Below are 19992 nucleotides of genomic sequence, written 5' to 3' on the forward strand. Positions count from 1 at the left end.
GGAATTTCCTCTGGGTGAAAATGGTTGCTAAGTTTCAAATCCAAAATACAAAACCAAGCAGTTGGATTGCAGAGCTTATATGTTTACCTCTCCAAGCTTCAGGGTTTCATAGAGCCTCAGAGCATGGGTGACCCAGTTCCAAACTCTAATAGAAAAACAAGCAATGTGGTTAAGACCCTAGATAATACATGGGAAATCAGTGAGTGGAGTAGGAACATCACACGGGATGGGAGGGGGGTCTTAAAAATGCATCAAAATCAGCACACCTAGTAAACCAGCATTTGCAATTTATAAAGAATGTTAGGTAATTCATCTGCACATTGAAGTTTAATTTGGGAATATAGATTGGTGCAGCCACTGTGGAAAACAGTATGGAGGTTTCTAAAAAAAAACAAAAAAAAAGAAAAGAAAAAAACGAAAAGAAAAGAACTATCGTATGACCCAGCACTTTCTCTTCTGGGTATATATATCCAAAGAAAAATAAATCACCACCCTGTAAAAATATCTGTGCTCCAGTGTTCACTGGAGCATCGTCCTCAGTAGCTCAGGTACAGAAACAACTGAAGCATCTATCAAGAAGTGGATGGGTAAATAAATTGTGGCATATGTACACAGTAGAAAACTATTAAACCTTAAAAAAGGACATGAACCTAGGGGGTTGCACATGGATGAACCTAGAGGACGTTACGTTAAGTGAAATAAGCTAGGAACAGAGAGACAAATGCCACAAGATCTCACTCTTGAAAACTGATATCCTAGAAGTAGAGAGAGGAGAACAGTGGTTTCCAAGGGTAGGGATATTTCAGGAGTGAGTAGGCTGAGGAGACGTTGGTCCAAGGATACAAAATTTCAATTATATAGGAGGAATGCTTCAAGAGATCCGTTTTACAACATGGTGACTATAGTTAGTAATATATTGTATTCTTGGAAAATGTTGAGAGTGGATATTAACTGTTCTCACCACAAAAATAAATACGTGAGACAATATCTATGTTAATTAGCTGGATTTAGTCATTCCACAATGTATACATGTTTCAAAATTTCATGTTGTACGTGGTAAATACATAAAATTTTATCTGCCAATTTTTAACAATTGAATACATGTAATCATTATCCTAAGAATTCCAGAAAGGTGAATATGAATTTCTTGTGTGATGATACGGCCTCAGGCAAATCATTTCATCTGTCTTCCTGACAGTTTCACACTTCTATAAAACAGAGATAAATTATCAATTTTTAAAAAGAATTTAATTATGCCTAATGTTCAGCATATTGTCTGCCACAACATAATTAATAAACAATAAGTCGTTTTAGTTTTGTTTTTTGTTGTTGTTGTCATTGTTGTTTTTTAATGATGGAGGTAAACCAAGGAGGGTGGGGCTTTTAAAACCTCTTAGTTTTTCCTTCTGTCTGGAGCCCAGCAGTGGCTTCATGAGACCAAGTGTCTACTTTGAGGATCCAGTCTCCTGGTAGTACGGATGGGCTATAGAGGAATTCCAGAACGAGATGGGAAAGGCTTAGCAGGCCCACAGCTCCGTGAGCTGTTATCATGAAATAGCAGCTTGGAGCTGGAGTTAGCTATGTGCTTACCTTTCCCCCTGAGAACGGAACTGCACTGATAACGTGAAATCGTACCATTTCTCAACATGTGAAGGTGGTCTCTTCACATTCTCAAAGCCTTGAGTCATAACTATCTGTTTTCAAAAGTTGACATTATCAGATCAGTTACTGTGAAAACCAGAAACGTTTTATTTTAGTCTTTTTATGTGAGTAAAAGATACAATAAAATCTTGGTAATTAAATATATTGACTTAACTGTTTTCACTTATACTCCTTTAAAAAGCTATTTTTTTAAAAGCCTGAATCATTGCTTCTCTGTATACTTAACCTTCAGTCTTGGAATTGCTTCTGAGGGGAAAATTACTTTTAAAATAATTTTCTTTGCAGTTAGGAAAATGAGGACCTATAGTCCTAACATGCTCTTAATTTGGGAATTACTTGTTTCACTGCTCAGAGAACAAAATTATTGGCAGTGGAAAAATTGCACACAAAACAAAGAGTTAACCCCTTTGGTGATTTAATCTCTTGAGGAAGGATTTCAGCCGAGTACAAAAACTGATAAGATATTTATCTACAAGTCACAGAATGGCTTATCAACTTGATCCTTTGATTGTTTATAAATACTATCATAAGCCTATTAAGTTCTAAGCTGGTATTTCCCAAAGTGAGTTCCTTTACTTAATAATGCCTCCTTCTTACAGCTTATTACACTTTTTTAATAGTTAGTCCCAGGAATTTACATTTATTCTAATTTCATCAGTTTAAAGGCAGTAAAGTGTTCACGAACAGAGTTTCAATATCAGGCTGCATGTATTTGAATCCGGAATCTACCACTCAAAGGCTGTGTGACCTTGGACAAGCCATTTAACCTCCCTGTGCCTTGGTTTCCACATGAGTAAAATGGGTGTGGATAGACTCATGGAAGGTAGAATTAAATGGATTAATTAATGTAAGGCACTGATGTACAAAAAGTGCGTAAAACACCTTAAGGATTTATGTAAGCTGCTAAATCTCATTTCTTAACTAAACAATTCTTTTTATCCCCTCAGCTAAGGCCAACACTACTCCGTGAGGTTGTGCAATGTGTGTGCTGCACAATAGTGCCTTGTGGAGGGAGCCGGAGAGTCTAAAATTCCTTCTCTGCCACCGTCACCAAGCCATGTGCTCTTAAGCTTGACCTGTTAAGAGCTGGTCTGTTTTTCTGATTTGTTCACCTAGAGGGGATGTCGTTTTTTCTAACCAAGGTACTAGTAAAGGTATACCATATTAGAATATCTAAGCACAGGTCTGTCCGGCCCAGTGCTTATGACTGTTAAGATATGGGGCATTACCTATTAACAAAAACATCTGATTCCATTTCTTTTGGCCACCCCAGATCTAGGAGCAATCTCAGTTTTTCTGTTCTTAAGTATTTGTAAAGCTACAGTTTTATCTGATAGCCAAATGTTCAGCATAGCTATACATAAATTCTTATGTTTCATATATATATGTGTGTGTGTGTGTGTTCTATATATATACATATATATGTTCTATATATACATAAGTGTTCTCTCTATATATATACATATATATAATTACATTTGCTGTTCATTACTAGTTATTGAGTACTGAATGAATAGTAGGCTGCAAAACCATAAGGATATTATATTATGCACTTGACTTTGAGGGCTTTGCATTCTTTTCAGAAGGCAGGTACAGTACATTTAAAATAGTGAAACAAATTAGACATTAAATATGTAGCAAATATTAACTCACTTTGTGAATAATTAATAATAATTGTCATATTAAAAAGTGTTAGCAGACAAGGAAGACAAACATTTCACAAAAGAATGGAAAGAGAAAAACCAAAACTTTTCTACAGAATATTCATACCTGAGTGGATGTCGATGTAAATGTAATATAGAATTAAAGCTATTTCCAAGGTTTTAAATCAAGGATCATTGAAACCATGTACTAATGTGTACGTGCTTGAATGAAATATTTATTGAATGAATTAATTTATGAGTGAAATATTTTATTTTATTATTTATTATTATTTTTTGAAACTTGCTCTGTCACCCAGGCTGGAGTGCAGTCACATGATCTTGGCTCATTGCAACCTCTGCCTTCCAGGTTCAAGCAATTCTGTGCCTCAGCCTCCCGAGAAGCTGGGATTACAGGCATCTGCCACCATGCCTGGCTAATTTTTGTATTTTTAGTGGAGACAGGGTTTCACCATCTTGGCCAGGCTGGTCTTGAACTCCTGACCTTGTGATCCACCCGGACGTGGTGGCTCACACCTGTAATCCCAACACTTTGGGAGGCCAAGGCAAGTGAAATATTTTAAACATGAGTCAAAGTTTTTCTGTTTACTTATTACTGACTTGAAGTCTGTTGAGGTTGGAGATTAGATCATTCATGTAGGATGTATACAGACTCTACTGAAACTCAGGTGAGATCTTTCTAGAGGTTCAGGAAGCAGAAGAAACAGAATAGAACTAATCAGGGAAAGCACTGCTTATTCTGCATTGACTGAGTACTTATACAATTTGGGAGATTTTCTTAAAATTCTTGCTAAGGATGGCTTGAGATTGGGTCTGGAAAAACATATAGGACAACTCAAACAAAATAAATTGAAGCATTACGGTAGAGACCATGGCAGGCCTTTAAAAGAGAGTCACCCAGTAAAGCAGTAGGATGTAGTTTAGTGCTGTATACTGTAAAATTGAGTATGCAATTTGGAATTACACATTTTAGTGGGTAGACTTGTGTCCCTCAAGAATATATGTTCACATTCTAATCCTTGGTACTTATAAATGTGACCCTTTTTAGAAATAGGGTCTTTTGAGATGTAATCAAGTTAAAATGAAGTCCTACTTAGTTAAGGTGGGAGCTAAATTCAATGATTAGTATCTTTTGTTTATTTATTTTTTGAGACGGAGTCTTACTTGTCACCCAGGCTGGAGTGCAGTGACACGATCTTGGCTCACTGCAACCTCTTCCTCCTGGGTTCAAGCCATTCTCCTGCCTCAGCCTCCCCAGTAGCTGGGATTGCAGGTGTGCACCACCACGCTCAGCTAATTTTTGTATTTTTAGTGAGACGGGGTTTCACCATTGTTGGCCAGTTTGGTCTTAAACTCCTGACCTCGTGTTCCGCATGCCTCGGCCTCCCAAAGTGCTGGGATTACAGGCGTGAGCCACCGTGCCCAGCCAGTGGTTAGTATCTTTAAAAGAGAAAGGAGAGGAATATTTGAATACAAAGATGCAGGGGAGTTATACAAGAAAGAAGGCCATTCAATGACAGAGTTGGAGATTGGATTGATACAACTAATCAAGAAATCAAGGAGTGCCACGGAGTGTCAAGAACCACCAGAAGCTAGGAAAGAGGAATAAGACAGGTTTTTCCTAAGAGGCTCCAGAAGGAACCAACTCTGCTGCTTTCTGACTTCTGGCCCAAACTGTGAGAAAACAGATTTCTGGCCTTCTGAACTGTAAAAAAAATCAATTTCTGTTATTTTAAGATGCCAAGTTTGTGCAAATTTGCTGTGGCAGCCTTAGAAAATTAATATAGATATCTTCAAATGCATTCCCACCTCTGCTATGTGATACTAGTTACTTCTCAAAATCTTCATTGGCCATTTAATTAAAATAAACTAAAATCCATAACTTTAGTGAAGGAATGTGGACAGTAGCAACATATAATGCACAACTCAGAAAACTGTGAAGATTACATGAGACAATGTAGACAAAGTACTTAGAGTGATTTTGGAAATGCAGCAAATACTTAATAAATAGTAGCTTTTAGTTTTAGAGGGAGCAGTTGGGACATATGGATGAGACTCAGAGGTGTAAGAAGTTGGCATAGAAAGAACAAACAAGCATCAAAATCCCCATCACAGGAAAAAAGTCTTTAAGTACTTAATAGATTTGTAGGTGGTCATGAAGAAAAGGGGCGCTGTACAGGAACACAGTCCTAAAGTAGCTGGTATACTGCTTAGGAAATCAAAGAGCAGAAAAATAACATGGTTTGTGTACTTTAGGATGGAAACCACTGGTGTGAGATAGTAAGGATGGAAAAGCAAAAATCAGCCAACTCTGAGGTTGTGCACAGATGTACTGACCACTACCAGATGAATACGATATCTGATAATGATACAGCTTGGCTATGTCCCCACCCAAATCTTATCTCGAATTGTAGCTCCCATAATTCCACATCTTGTGGGAGGGAACTGGTGGGAGATAATTGAATTATGGGGGACAGTTTTCCCCATACTGTTCTTGTGGTAGCGAATAAGTCTCAGGAGATCTGATGATTTTATAAGAGATTTCCCCTTTCTCTTGACTCTCATTGCCTTTGCCTGCCACCATGTAAGATGTGCCTTTTGCCTTCTGCCATGATTTTGAGGCCTCCCCAACCATGTGGAACTGTGAGTCCATTAAACCTCTTTTTTTTTTTTTAAGATAAATTACCCAGTCTCAGGTATGACTTAATCAGCAGCATGAAAATGGACTAATACAGATACTTTTCAAAAAGATTAGGGATTAATTAATTACCAATACCTACTCTTGGAGATACGATTTTCTTTTTTCTTGATAGGGCAAATCCAGTGGATTCCAATTGTTCTTTATAGAGAAAATGTGACTTCTGTCAACTCCACTTAATTAAGAGTTTACCTTGGATTTTAATGTTGGGAGCGGGCAGAGAAAAAAAGAACAAACATCCTCCAAAGGGAACAAGAATGCATTATAAACTGAGTGAAAAGTCAGAGACAAATGCCCAATGTGATCCTCGAGATAAAAACGAAAATGGCCATTGTTGATCAAATGGCATTAGTTCACTAAGAAAATGGTCCTGGAAATTAATTTTGCTAAAATGTCTTTGATGAAAGCAAAGTAAGTACAGAATGAGAATAACAAAGAGTTGGAGAATAAGATATTAATTGTCACAGTAGATAAATTTCTGGAAATCTGACTGGATGAACAAAGTTAAATTTCCATAAGAACATACTTCAGGAAGTAATATCACAAAGATGTGTCTGTATATACATTTATAATATATGTCCATTTGCAATAAACAATATGTCTGAAGCTTCCTGAAGGTAATGGCTAAGCTGATCCTATTTCATGTGGTCTTGTCTTGTTTAGCAGGTGGAAATAGACAATACATAGTCATTCAGCAGGCTGTTGTTTTCACATGATACAAAGTAAAGTTGATATAACTGTTTAGATGGAACAATCACAGCATGGCTTACTTTAAGAGAAAACCCAAGCTTCCCGAGTTTAGTATATGATTTATTTTTTCTTCATCTGTATTAAGCAATAGTAAAACTAAGCCTTGATAGGGGGACACTTCCAATGTTTTACATTTTAGTTGAATTAAAAGATATCTCCTTTTCAAAAAATAAGACCTATAAATGATTTGTTTTTCTAGGTAACTAGTGTACAATGCCCCTTCCCTCTGTTTGGTAGCTAAAGGTCTACAGTTATGAGAAAATGGAATAATGTAATGGGGTAGAGGCCATAAAATATTTTAAACACATGACCAAGTTATTTTTTCTATCTTCTATTTTTAACTTATACAAAACATTTATTCATTTTGTGTTAACAACTTTGTTATTTATTCAGTCTGTTGTTAAATGGTATGAACATTTGAAAATTTAATCCTGATTGATACAAGGAGGAACATAAAAATATCTATAGCAAAAATGTTTTCATGACCCCATTGTTAAAAGATTAACCTTTTTTAAGGCCATGTTATGGGGACTTTTACTTGAGTGCTTACTATCAAGTGTTTTAGATGTATTTCATTTATATTATTGCAAGGATTAAAATTAAATTTGCTGTAAGTGGGAGAATTTGTATTATGATGGCCACTAAGAGTATTTAAAAGCATTATAAGTTGTCACACACCTCATTAACTAATATTGATTAGAATTTCAGAGTTAAAAATGTTGCTCATTTTACAGGTCATTACAATTAAGTGCTTACAGCCACCAGAATCATATTTTGGTAAAGTGTGTATTGCATAACCCAGGCACATTTTCATGCTAGAAAAATGTTTAAATGATATGCATTGCTTTGTATGATGGAAAGATAGGCGATCATTATGGATCTATTGCAAGGCACTGGATTGGAATATATTCAGATTGAATTTCTGAGCTGTGTTGTGCTTCAGAAATTTCTATATTCTCATCTCAATACTTAGACCTTCTCTTTCTCTACTCATCTGTGAAGATGATAATTCACTCCTTCATCAGTGCTCTATTTTGTACCTTCGATGTCCCTACTGTATGTCTGTCTCGAAACTATTGATTCAACAAAGTACTTTCTGCCGCAGTTTATACCATTTTGGAGATGAAATACTTAACTGAATGTTCTCTTGTTCATTTAGCCACTGCTCACCGTTAACCTTGCTGTCTTCCTTTCTATATACCCATATTTCTACCTAAATGGGTTAAAAATTGATATATTGTGTGTTTATTCTTTGGAAGAGTTAACAATTAAGATTGTAGACAAAAGCATCACAATGGGAAAAACTGCCTTAGAGTTTTATTTGTGGAGAGTCAATATGAATTTGTCAAGGACCTATCAGGATCAATGTGGCAACCTAGCTCACCATCACTTTTGTGATATTTCAGTAAATAATTAAGAGTGTCTTTCATGAACGAGCTGACAAATGTACTGGAAAGAACAAAGGCCTCATAAAAAGGTATCATGTGATAGAATCCTAGATCCCCCTCATTGCTAGCAGCTGTACGGACTTTGATAAATATTGATAGTTTATATATTGTACATGCACACATACACAGATACATACACACAATTAGTTTCACATAATTGCATATATGTGATTTTATCACAAATGGCCGTAGCTATCTTCTCACACAATGCAACTGTCTTGATGTGGAGTTGAAGAAAACTGGATTCAAGTTTCTATGTTCCCAGAATCTCCCACCTTTTCCAAAAAGCAATTTAATTTCTGAAAACCTTAGTGTCTTCTTCTGCAAAATAATGAGAAATACTTGTGCTTGAGTCCAACTCTAGGATTGTAGTCCCCTTTTTATAATATAATCAAGTTCCTCCATCTGGGCATTCAGTTAAATTCTACAACATTGCCAAAATCTGATTTGACTCTACAGAATATATATAGTCTATTTAACCAGATAGTAATTTAAAATTTTACAACATGCGTATTTCATGTAATATTAATAACAGTAATTTAAATTAATATTCAATACATACCGTTTGAATTTTTATAAGGTAATATTTGTTTTTAATTTTTTATTTTAATTTGTAACATGCTCAAAATTATTACGTCACATGTGGAAAGATTGCCATTTTGGGTTTATAACAAGATGGTAAGAAATGCTTATAAAATTCTTACCAGTTAATCTAAGCAGGTAGAGGACCAGTATTAGTTAAACTTGGATATAGGAAAGATGCCTCCACATAATGAATAAAATACACTGCACATTTTTATCCCAATTTTCTTTTTACTTTTAGTGCAAAATCTTAATTAAAATTTTGACTACGAGGCATTGACCAAGAGGCCAAAAATAATCAAAAGAGTTCAAATCTATGTGTCTTTATTGTACTTGAATACAAAATTGTAACTAACACTGTTATGATTAGTAGTACATTAATTAAAATGGTTTAAGCTGGCAGTAATGTAAATCAATGATCCTTTTCGAGTATTAGTTGGATAAAATTAACATTAACTCAATTCTGCTTATTTCCTGGAAGTATTTTAAACTTTAACCAATAGATATGATTTTTAAAATTTACTGTTTTTCAAATCTTAGAAGCTAATTATATTTCTAAACAGTTAGTGGATAAATTAAGAAAAGAACAACTTATATTTCTAGGGAAAATAATTTATTTTCTAAAATTTGCACTTACTTGAGTAGATAAAAGGACTGACTTTCAGAGATCACAATCACAGATTTATGTTTTGGTAGAAGTGGTCTGAGAATACTGGTAAAAATATACAGATGTTAGCGTGTAACAGAATGAATAATCAGTACATCAATAAACATTCTGAGAATCTGCAATTTACTGGTTGACTGCACTCTCCTTGACAAAGGTCTTTTTTTTTTAAGCGGCAGTATGACTTGTCATTTATTTCAATGAAAATTTAAATGTTTCTTACAAATCCTCTGAAAAGTAAAACTGATATTTTTACAAACAGAAGTATATGCAAACAGTCCACAATATGCATTAGGACACTGACGCTATTTCTTACCTGCCAAGTAGTTCTTCCATTCTGGAGAACACCTCTTATCTGAAAGATTTTTTTTCTTCTACTATAAATTTGAATCTAAGTTGTTTTTAAAGAGTCAAAAACAGTGCAGAACATTTTTGAACTGATAAACAAGAATATAGGCTGGACTCAGTGGTGCACGCCACGAGGTCAGGAGTTCCAGACCAACTTGACCAAGATGGTGAAACCTTGCCTCACTAAAAATACAAAAACTAGCCAGGCATGGTGGTGGGCACCTGTAATCCCAGCTATTCATGAGGCTGAGGCAGGGAATTGCTTGAACCCGGGAGGCAGAGGTTTCAGTGAGCCGAGATCGTGCCATTGCACTCCAGCCTGGGCAACAGAGTGAGACTCCATCTCAAAAAAAAAAAAAAAAAGAATATTATACATTTGTATTATAGTTCCACTCCAAATACGATAGCTAAAAGACAAATCAACCTTCTCTTTACAGAACACAGGCTCCAAACATAAATTTTTGTCTTATATGCTTTAGGTTTATGTATATATAAAACCATTCACCAAAGACATGCTTAATTTTTGAGATTAAGGTGTAAATTATGATGCCTTATTTTGGTCTAGAGTGTATGTAAGGTTAGTATGTTAAGCATTGTTCACAAATACTAGTAAGTCATAATTATACAGAATTTTCACAAAGTTCAATGCACAGAAAAAGCCTATGATTTTGGTTACTGATCTGTCTTAACACTACTTTCTTTTAAAACAGACATTTAACATAATACCCAAGTTACAGTAACATTATGGGCTTCTCCTTCCATTGGCAATTAAATGCTTTTTTTCTGAAAAGATGATATGGACCAACAGGTCCATATCAAAAAAAGAATCAGACTTGCCAGCAAGATTGGTAGACTCTTCCCAGCATACATCTGAGTGCTGAAGGAAGAAGAAAGTTTAAATTGTTTAAAGGACTATAATTATCACACGAAATTTATTAAGTAAAAAGAAGAATGGATCTAGTATAACTAATTCTGAGTAAACCAAAATGATAAGAACTAATTAAACACTTCTTAATCCCACGTTTTTGGCAGGTGTAATTGAGCCATGGTCTTATTTGATTTTGTTATGATTGCATCCAAATTTGTTTAAACTCAGAGTTCTGTTTAATGGTAGGATGTAAGAATTGAATTTTGAAAAACTACTCACTGTCAAAATCTCTCCTTCCTGTAGGAAATTTAGCTGAGTTCTCTTCATCCCCAGTTTCTCTCGTTTCTTGTGTTGATTCAGTATCCTGAACCCCATTCTCAGCTGGAAAAGCTACAGATCCTTCTAGTGCAAGATAAGGTTTTATAACCAGATTCAGTGACAGACCATGATTTAAGAAATTATGTTTCTTCTTTGGTTTTTGTGACAGCATAATCCCATTGTTCTACTACCCTAGCAGTTCCTCCCTAGACAATGAGGCCAATACCCCTTCCTCTACTTCATATAGGCTTTCTTTTTTTGCTCTATACTGTAATCCTGAATGCTTTCATGCATCTCATGGCTTTCATTATCATTTCTAAAATGATGTCTTCTGTTTATATTCAACTTTAGAATGCCAGACCTGTCATCTCTAGTTGCCTATCTCAGAGGCACCTTAAATTCAACCTGTTCAACAATCATCTTGCGCCTTAACCCAGATTCACTGCTTCTCCAATGTTCCCTGTTCCAGTTTATAGCAACACCATCCTCAGTTTCTCATTCCAAAAGCCCAGGAGTAATGTGTAAGTAATAGATTCTGGAACCAAACCACCCTATGGCCGTACAACTTTGGGCAAGTTATTTATTAACCCTTTGATTTACTTTCCTCATGGATGATGTTTGAGTAATAATAGCACCTACTTCTTATGGTTATTGTGCAAATTAAATCTACTAATACATGTGAGAAACTTAATGATTAGTACCTAGCAAGTGCATTATGAGTGTTAACTATTGCTTTTCCTCTTATATTTTTTAACTTTTATCTTCTTTGCCTCAGACCCACAATCAGTGAATCACTAAATTCTCCTATTTTTAACTCCAAAATATTTTTCAATTCTATTCTGTTTGTTTTCACCATCTTGGCCAAGTCCACCATCATGTTCTAATTGCAGATCTACTCATATTACTGCCTTGCTTATGGCTTCACAGTATTCTCATGGAAAAAACCCCAAAAGATTTGGTAATATAAAATCCTTGCTGGCCAGCCTGGCTTTAGAATACTTCTTCTTTCAGAATGTGTGTCCACCACCTCCTCCTCTCTAAGGCTTTTACTCCACACACCTTCCAGTCTCACTAAAGAACTAAGGACGCTCTTCTCTCCTAATGAAGTTGTGTTTACTTCTCAGGTCTCAACTTACATACAAATTTTTCCAGAGAATTTCCTGAAACACTCACCTCTCTCACTAGACTAACTTGCTCCAACTACTCACATAGATAGTATAACATTTATCATTCTAATTAAGTAATAATGTGTAGCTTTTTTATTCACATCTGTCTCAAAGGTAGGGACAGTGAGAGAGAATCATGCCATTCAAATAGAAGTTTTATTCTCAGCATCCAGCACATCAATTCACCATAGTAGAAGCTCAGTGAGTATCTGTCCAATTAATGAATAAATGTTGAGCACTGTAAGCTACCCTTATGGATACCATAGTTTAGTAAGGAAGCAGAGAGTTGGCAAAAATAAATTTGAGAAGTATGATAATGGATACATTAAAAAGTGCCTTGTTGTCCACTAGGAGGAAAGGTTTTAATTTAATCTGAGTTGATAAAGAAGGCCTACATAAGGAAGCTTTGTGATTTCAGGCTGAGGATAACAGTGAGCAGGAGTTGGCTCTGTGAAGGACCTGAAATGTGAGGAGGACAGACTGAGAGAAGATCACCTGCAAACTCTCTGAAGCAGACGGTGTAGTCTGTGTAGCACTAGAATGCAGATGTCCACTTCACATGATGGTGTGAGTTTGCACAGGGCCGTTTCCTTGGTGACCTGTGTGTCCTAAATCCAAGGGGACTCTCCCAGAACATTCTGTTGTGATAAAGATTCTTGGGATTTTCTGATTCCTGAGATGGGAAGAACTTAGTTCATGTAATGGCAAGTTGGGGGCTCAGGATATGATTCAATTTTAATAAAAACAATAACAGCAATAAAGAAATGTGTCAATATTTGCTGTAAGTTTATAGACTAAAATTCTTAGTTTATACATATGCAGCCACAAATACACACACACACATGCACAGAGGCAGTTGTGAAAAAGCACATACAAATATACAGGATTGGATGAATGCGAAAGGAAACTTACTTCTCTTTTTACTTTATACACTTTTAAATGTATACGTTTCTCTGTTGTTTGAAATTATTGTGTGGCATTCTTTTGGCATTACTTATGTAATCAAAACTCTCAAAAGCTAAGTAAAAATTAAGTAGAAATACATTTCAAATTTAGCCAATAGCTTGTCTAGTATGTCTGACTTAAGTTGACTTTATGGTATGAAAAATGTGCCTTTTTTTAGCTGAGAAATCATCACACTTAGGTATACCTTGGAGAAAGGTAATATGGGACAATAGCACTCGGCAAAAATTATGATGAGCTATTGTTTGTATAATTTTTAATCACTCATATTTAAGACTTGATTTTCTATGCTGATACTAACATGGGATTTCTCTGCTTCAAGCCATCTAAATTTGCTATGCAAAGGGGTGAAAGTTCCGGGGATTTGTTTGGCAACACGTTTCTGAAAGGCCATTTGGTGCAGCTGCCTTCCATTTGTTTCATCAAGAGACTAAGCTAAACTAAAGTAGTCCTTCATGATGAACTGGCAGGAAAGTGCCAAGATAGTTTTATTGCTAAGCAACTTGGCAGGAGGAAATGTTAAAATATTACAATCTCTCATATCTATGAACTGAGACAGGCTTTCAACTGATGGCTCTCCAGCTCGAACGTGATTAAGATGCAGCCACATGGCCCTGGCTTATATTTTGAGCTGATAGGAGGAAGATAGGGAAGTTGGATACTTTTAAATGTATAAAGAGTAATTTCTCAGAAAACATTTGCTGATCTGAGCCAAATGCTAATCTGAGGAATTAAGCTGTCTCCGTTGTGATGTTGATAAGTACTGCAACCCCTATTGATCAATGGGATTTCCTTTGCATTTCAGAAGGAAGGATATGTCTATTGAGAAATTGCACACCAAGTAAAATCCTGAGATAAACAACTTTATACAAGAGAAACTGACAGTGTACCATACATTTTTGGAATTTAAAGAGTTGTTGTGGTGTGCTTTCTTTTTGTGCAAATTATGGAATAGATGAAAGTGACAGAGTGATGACACCACCTAAATGGAAGCATAATGTAGACGGTTATTGCAGATGCCTTACCGCACAGCTCTGCCAGCGCACATGCTTCCTGCAAACCTCCTGCAATTTAAACCCTTGGGCTCCTTCAACTAATGATGCTGATTTGCCAATGGAGCAATGGCTTTCTTCGCTAAACACTCACCTACAAAGGAGTATGTATTAGCCGACAATGTATGTGCTCAGTAAAAACTGGCAATATAACATGCACATTTTAAATATAAAGACCACTTTCATCACTACATTAAATCATAGGGATTGATTTAATAAATCACAGTGTAAATAACTCTCCAGAATTATTACTATTATTTTTAATAAAGGTAATATTTGGGGAAAAATTATATGGTACTAAATTTTTCCAAAACATCAAATTATTGGGAGAAAAGTTATAAGAGTAACTGGTTCCCTGTTTTGTCTTAAAGGATTTCGGTTCATAATTGAATTTATATTAAGCATGAACAACAGTTTGCAATTGACATTGTTTCATTCAAAGCTAGTATCTTCATGTACATCGATGAGTCCAACATATATATATATCTACGTATATATGTACACATATATATTCAATTATATATACAATTATACATATATAATTGAAACTCAATAAGATAAAATGTGTCATGTCCAAAATTAGAGGGAAATTTGACAGCGAAACAAAAGATTAACTAAAATCTTTGTCTCTATGATGTTAAAATTAAGATCTTGCAGATATGACTCAAGACCTATTTGATCTTATTTGTATTCAAACATGCATCTGATGTGTTAAAATTAACATAATTTAAAAAATGCTTCCATCAAATTCAAGAAGAATTCATTTAAATAACCTTTTGATAAATATAAAAGGAAGACATTCATTTTGTTTTTTTCCCCAACTTTATAAAATATCAATTATTATGGCCACTTTGGGAGCAAATTTTAAGAAAGAAAACCAACTAAAAATGTCACTGACATTGAAAAAGGCATTTAAGTGATACCTACTTGTGTGTTCTGAATTGGTTTTAAATATAGTTTTAATCTTTCTATATTTTATATTATAAAATAAATATAATTCTTTCATATTTCTAACACTTTCACATTGCAAATGAGGTACATAGGCCATTTTATTGATGAACAACTTTCAGAACCTAAATCTTTAAAATCGCTGAGCCAAGCTGCAACACTAAAATACATTATCTAAATTGTGCATGAAAACAATAAAAGACCATGAGTACTATTTTTTAGTACTACAAGTCAGGGAAGATTAACTTGAATTTAAATAACAAATAAAAGTTACCACAAAGGGAGCAGGCTTTTAAACTGTGAAATAGCTCTAGCTCTACAGTAGAAATCTTATGGTTTTCATGTGATAATTTTTTTCATCAACATATCTTTTTCTATTTTTTAATTCAAAATGTAAAAGTAAATTATACCTCCAAGACCATGTTTTTCTCATTCTTTGTTTCAACAAATTGCTGATATCTTTCAAAACTGTGATTTTCTGAAATGAGCAGTAGTGTACACAGAGAAATAAAAGAGGTTATCCAGAGAAATTGCAGGTGCTTCTCCAGCCTAACCTTAATGACAGTTTATTGCTGGTCCATGGGGCCCAGTTTTGTTTAAGCAATTATCAGACTGCTTTATTTATGGAGCCCTTGTGCCTGTTTTTGGCAATGGGGTCACAATAAATTATCAAAATAACGTTAATGTTACAAGAATAGGCTACTTTAAAAATAGGTGGCACGAATTACAACTGAAGGAGACTAGTTAGATGAAGATTTAAATTATGCCAATTGCTCCTAGGAAATTGATGGGATGGATCGAGGGGATCTTCCCTGACTTCTAATACATGCATGTGCAGGGTTATTTCTCACAATTAAAATCAGAAATGTTAAAGGGGAACTTACAATGAAAGAGAAAGCCAATTAATCTAGTCATCATTAATCACTGAGAAAGACACAGTAGTATACTTAGTAAATGTCCTAAAGCAGCATCCAGAGAGAGGGAGAGAGACTATCAATCCCAAAAGACTCAAAAAATCTTTAGGGAGATGTAGAATTATGCCAATAGTTTGCATATTATAACTATAAGACAAAGCTGGGAAGGCCTGTTCTGATATAACTGGCACGCACAGTCACACACCTGGGACCATGTAGAATTTACTACTAAAACGTGAATGGCAATTAATGTACAAAATATGAAAAACAAAGTTCAAACAATATGTGTTTGCTGTCAAGATTACTTCTAAGAAAATTTGTAAGGCAAGTTTTGAGTTGTAAGAGGCTCTTAGAAATAAAAACTGTGCTTTGTAAATCATACTGTAAGGCCAGATTAAAGAATTTCATAGAGAGATATTCACACTTAAGACTAACAAATGCTTCGATTTTAGAATAATTCATGAATTTGCTATTTTCTTCATGATGTCAGCTCATGTTTGATTATTTGCTACTGATCATTTCATCTTCCCTTGCTTACAACTCCAGAATCTTTTTATTAATTTATTTAATTATTCATTCATTTATTCTGCTTGTTCAAAGTTTCAGGTCTTAAATGATATAGGCTTCATCACAATAGCAGATTTCTTCCCACTTTTGTTTACGTCTATCTGATTATGGTATCAGCATTATTTTTTCTTTCCAACTTTAGAGCTACAATACTCAGGTAAAGTCGGTCCCTGGGATTTAAAACTCAAAATAATTGAATAATATGACACCACAGTGGTAGAAACATGCTATTAATATGAATAAAACAGAATCACAGGGTAAATGCACATATTAGATTTTGTATGTGGTTGATTATAATGTATATATAATTGAGGATTGACCAAAGCATGGGTGCAATTAGGCATACAAGTTCTTCTTCATAATGGTATTTTTAGTGCCAAATATAGGTCTCCAAAAGGTTCTTGGTGGGTATACTTATTGTGAGATGGCATGATTTGTCTTTGATGCACACTACCCCATGTTAGAATGAGCTGTTTCATTTGGGGACACAACACAAGTAACAGCTCATCTGCTCTCATTTATAAGAGCTTCTATGAAGTAAAATTGAGAGTTGTGTTTTTTTCCAGCAAGTTCAATTATTTAGGGTAACCTCACTCCACATGGAACTCTTCCCCTAGATGTCCATGTTGTCCATATTGACAACTCCTACCTTCCAAAATGTTTGTTGACTTCTTACCTTCTGGTTGAGCCTGGATTTACCTCCTCTCCTTCCACCACACCTACCATCTTAATTTCTTTTTTCCTGCTCTACTTCTCTTATTTTTCATCACATATTTCTTTCAAATCTGCAATATAACTTACCTATCCATTATACTTATGACTTATTTGCTACTTTCTTCTTCAGGGTCAGATTTTCTTCTGTTTAGTTTATTCTTGAATTCCAAAGTGTTTGAGAAAAGAACTGGACCATAATAGGTACTGTGAAAGCTGATTATTTGAATTGGGGCATTCTCGTCATACCCAGTGAAAACAGAGTCAAGAGGGCAGGGGCAAAAAGCACTCAGGACACAAAACTTTGCTCTCCCAAAATGTAATTCACTGCAAGTCTGGCTGCTGAAAGTGCCTGCTGTAACCTCACAACTGTTTTATCTAATAGTTGCCAAACAAACCTGCTACAAATCTAAGACTTACTTTACCCACCATCAGTCACCAGTCAGACGTTCCAGCTTCCCAGAACCTTACCAATGCTAATGAACTTTCTCAAAGAGCAATAATTAATATTTCTTTTTTTAGTAAAACCTCCAGCCTTCTCTTCATTCTTCAGACATGCTGAAGACCACTCGGTCTGAATATATGCTCTGATTTGCGAATTATTTATTTCTAAATTAAATGTTAAATTTAGAGATTCCTCTTTACATTTCTATTTTGACTTCAACAGTCCCCATTAATATTTCCTGAATAAATGAATAAAAAATATCAGAATTAATGTGCATTTTGAAAAATCTCTTATGAAATATGAGAGAAAAATCTGTTATACGCTTAGATCCTTAACTTGATTGGTATTCACCTTGAAATATGCTTTTATCTTATGTAGTCTGGTTTTAAAATGTTAAGGAAAAAAATACACTTAAAAATGGACCTAGTCATTTTTACTCAGCAGTACCATATCATTTGAAAAACGAAAACACTCTAAGGTGGTTTTGTTCCTTTGTTTTTGTTTGGTCTGATTTTCTTTCTTTTTTTTTTTTTCTTATGTGTTCAGCCTCTTTAATGTGAATAACTGCTCTTAGTTAAACAGTCTCACCGCATCCACTTACAGTCTCCAAGTTGCTTTCACATTCTTTGTAAAAATAAAAGCTCAGTTAAAGACACTACTTTCTTTTATGGTGCAATTTGTTTGCCCTTACACTGGTTCACTCTCTTTGCCATTTGATTTCCTCAATTGAGCAATTTATGACAGATTTTTAAGGTCTACTGTCCATCACAAAGAGCAGGTTTTAAAAACTCCATCATCATCATAAGCTTAATGAGTAAATGGCTGGAAGCTCAGCAGCTTGGTGGGGGGAGTGTGTGGAGGTTTGACTCTGACAGCCAACTTGCTGTTGCTGTAATTAATAATGAAATGTTAAGTCTCTTGCTTTTTATGTGGAGACAGGGAAAGTGACAGGGATTATGGAGAGAAATAAATTTACATTGTAGCTTTATAAAGCATCCATAGCTTTAGGAGCTCGATATATACAAAATTACTGTTAACATGACAGTTCCCCAAGAAAGTAGTTACAAAAATATTTAAAGCTCTGGGCTGAAGAATCAGGACATTGTAAGAATGGAGAGGAAGAAAAGACACTTTCTTGTATCCTGTCCCTCCTTTCCTGCTGCTCAATTTCTTTCTACTCAGCTGCTTATAAAAAGATGAAAGATATGCTATCTTGTCTCCCTGAGTGAATCTATTCAATGTCACCACCCACGCACTTTCCAACAGTGACAAAAGTTCCTATCACATTCCTCTTCTCAACTCACCTGATGGATCCCCCAACTACACCCCACCCCATATCCTAGAAAATATTATATTAAGAAGTAGAAGAACTGTGGGATTATCTGAATGAGACCTGCCAGTGAAGTCCATATCACTGACTATTAAGTCATGTTTACCACAAGCTAATAGCCCATAGCTCAAGCGGAACTCTCACCATCTCTAGCCTTGTCCTTCTTCCAAATCAGTGCATGTAGACATGTGCTATCTTTGCCTATTAGAAGTGATGGGTAGAACTCTTCATCCACCATTCATGGAATCTGAAGATGGTACAAGGTCATGATGGTCATGCTAGCTTGGTAAACTGGTGGAAAATTAAGTGCAGACTCTCATAATGAAACAAAATATTATCTGAACTGAAGCATCTTGGATACTGGTCTCTGTAATTCATCTCCCATTTGCTTATTTATTCCTTCTTGTTTTCCCTGTGCAAACTGCATCATTGCTAATATGGCTACTTGATAAGTGGTAGTTCCTCATCTTCAACCATTATCCCATTTCAAATCTATCTAAAAGCCTTACTTGTGGATAAGAATAACCGAAAAAAATCAAATTAACTAGTTAGATAACTACTGTAACTATCTTTTATGCTGAATTAAAATAACATGATTAAGTGAAGACTAGCATACTTTATTTTAACTGTTCACTTCACCATCAACAAGGGTATAAGTTTAATTATGTATATGTACACATAATTATGTATAGATGTATAGAATACAAACAAATTTAACCATTTTACTTATCCACATGAAATTGCTTCTTTTACAAGCAGGATGACTTGTAAATACATTCATAATAGAGAAATTGCAGTGGTTCTGACAATCAGATTTTTGAATTATTTTATTTAGAACTTACTGGTAAAAATTTCATGAGGTAGTTAAAAACTAGATTAAAATTTGTAACTGAAAAA

General features: G+C 35.0%; 1 protein-coding gene and 1 long non-coding RNA gene across 9 annotated transcripts in view; one reads left to right on the plus strand and one right to left on the minus strand.

Annotated features, from left to right (window-relative positions):
* CDH12 (cadherin 12) overlaps positions 1-19992 on the plus strand; it is a 1104089-nt gene that overhangs the window by 702432 nt on the left and 381665 nt on the right. The window lies entirely within an intron of this gene.
* LOC115931223 (uncharacterized) lies at positions 990-12775 on the minus strand. Of its 4 annotated transcripts, XR_008673339.2 has the most exons (5): positions 12661-12775; positions 10961-11083; positions 8357-8540; positions 1636-1728; positions 990-1208 (listed from the first exon to the last, which is right to left on the minus strand). It is a non-coding gene; the product is annotated as an uncharacterized lncRNA (long non-coding RNA). The 4 variants fall into 4 exon arrangements; XR_008673338.2 differs by lacking the exon at positions 990-1208 and having other exon boundaries at positions 1597-1728; XR_008673340.2 differs by lacking the exons at positions 990-1208; positions 1636-1728 and adding an exon at positions 7335-7984.

The sequence above is a fragment of the Gorilla gorilla genome, chromosome 19, assembly GCF_029281585.2.
Source record: "Gorilla gorilla gorilla isolate KB3781 chromosome 19, NHGRI_mGorGor1-v2.1_pri, whole genome shotgun sequence".
Classification (NCBI taxonomy): domain Eukaryota; kingdom Metazoa; phylum Chordata; class Mammalia; order Primates; family Hominidae; genus Gorilla; species Gorilla gorilla.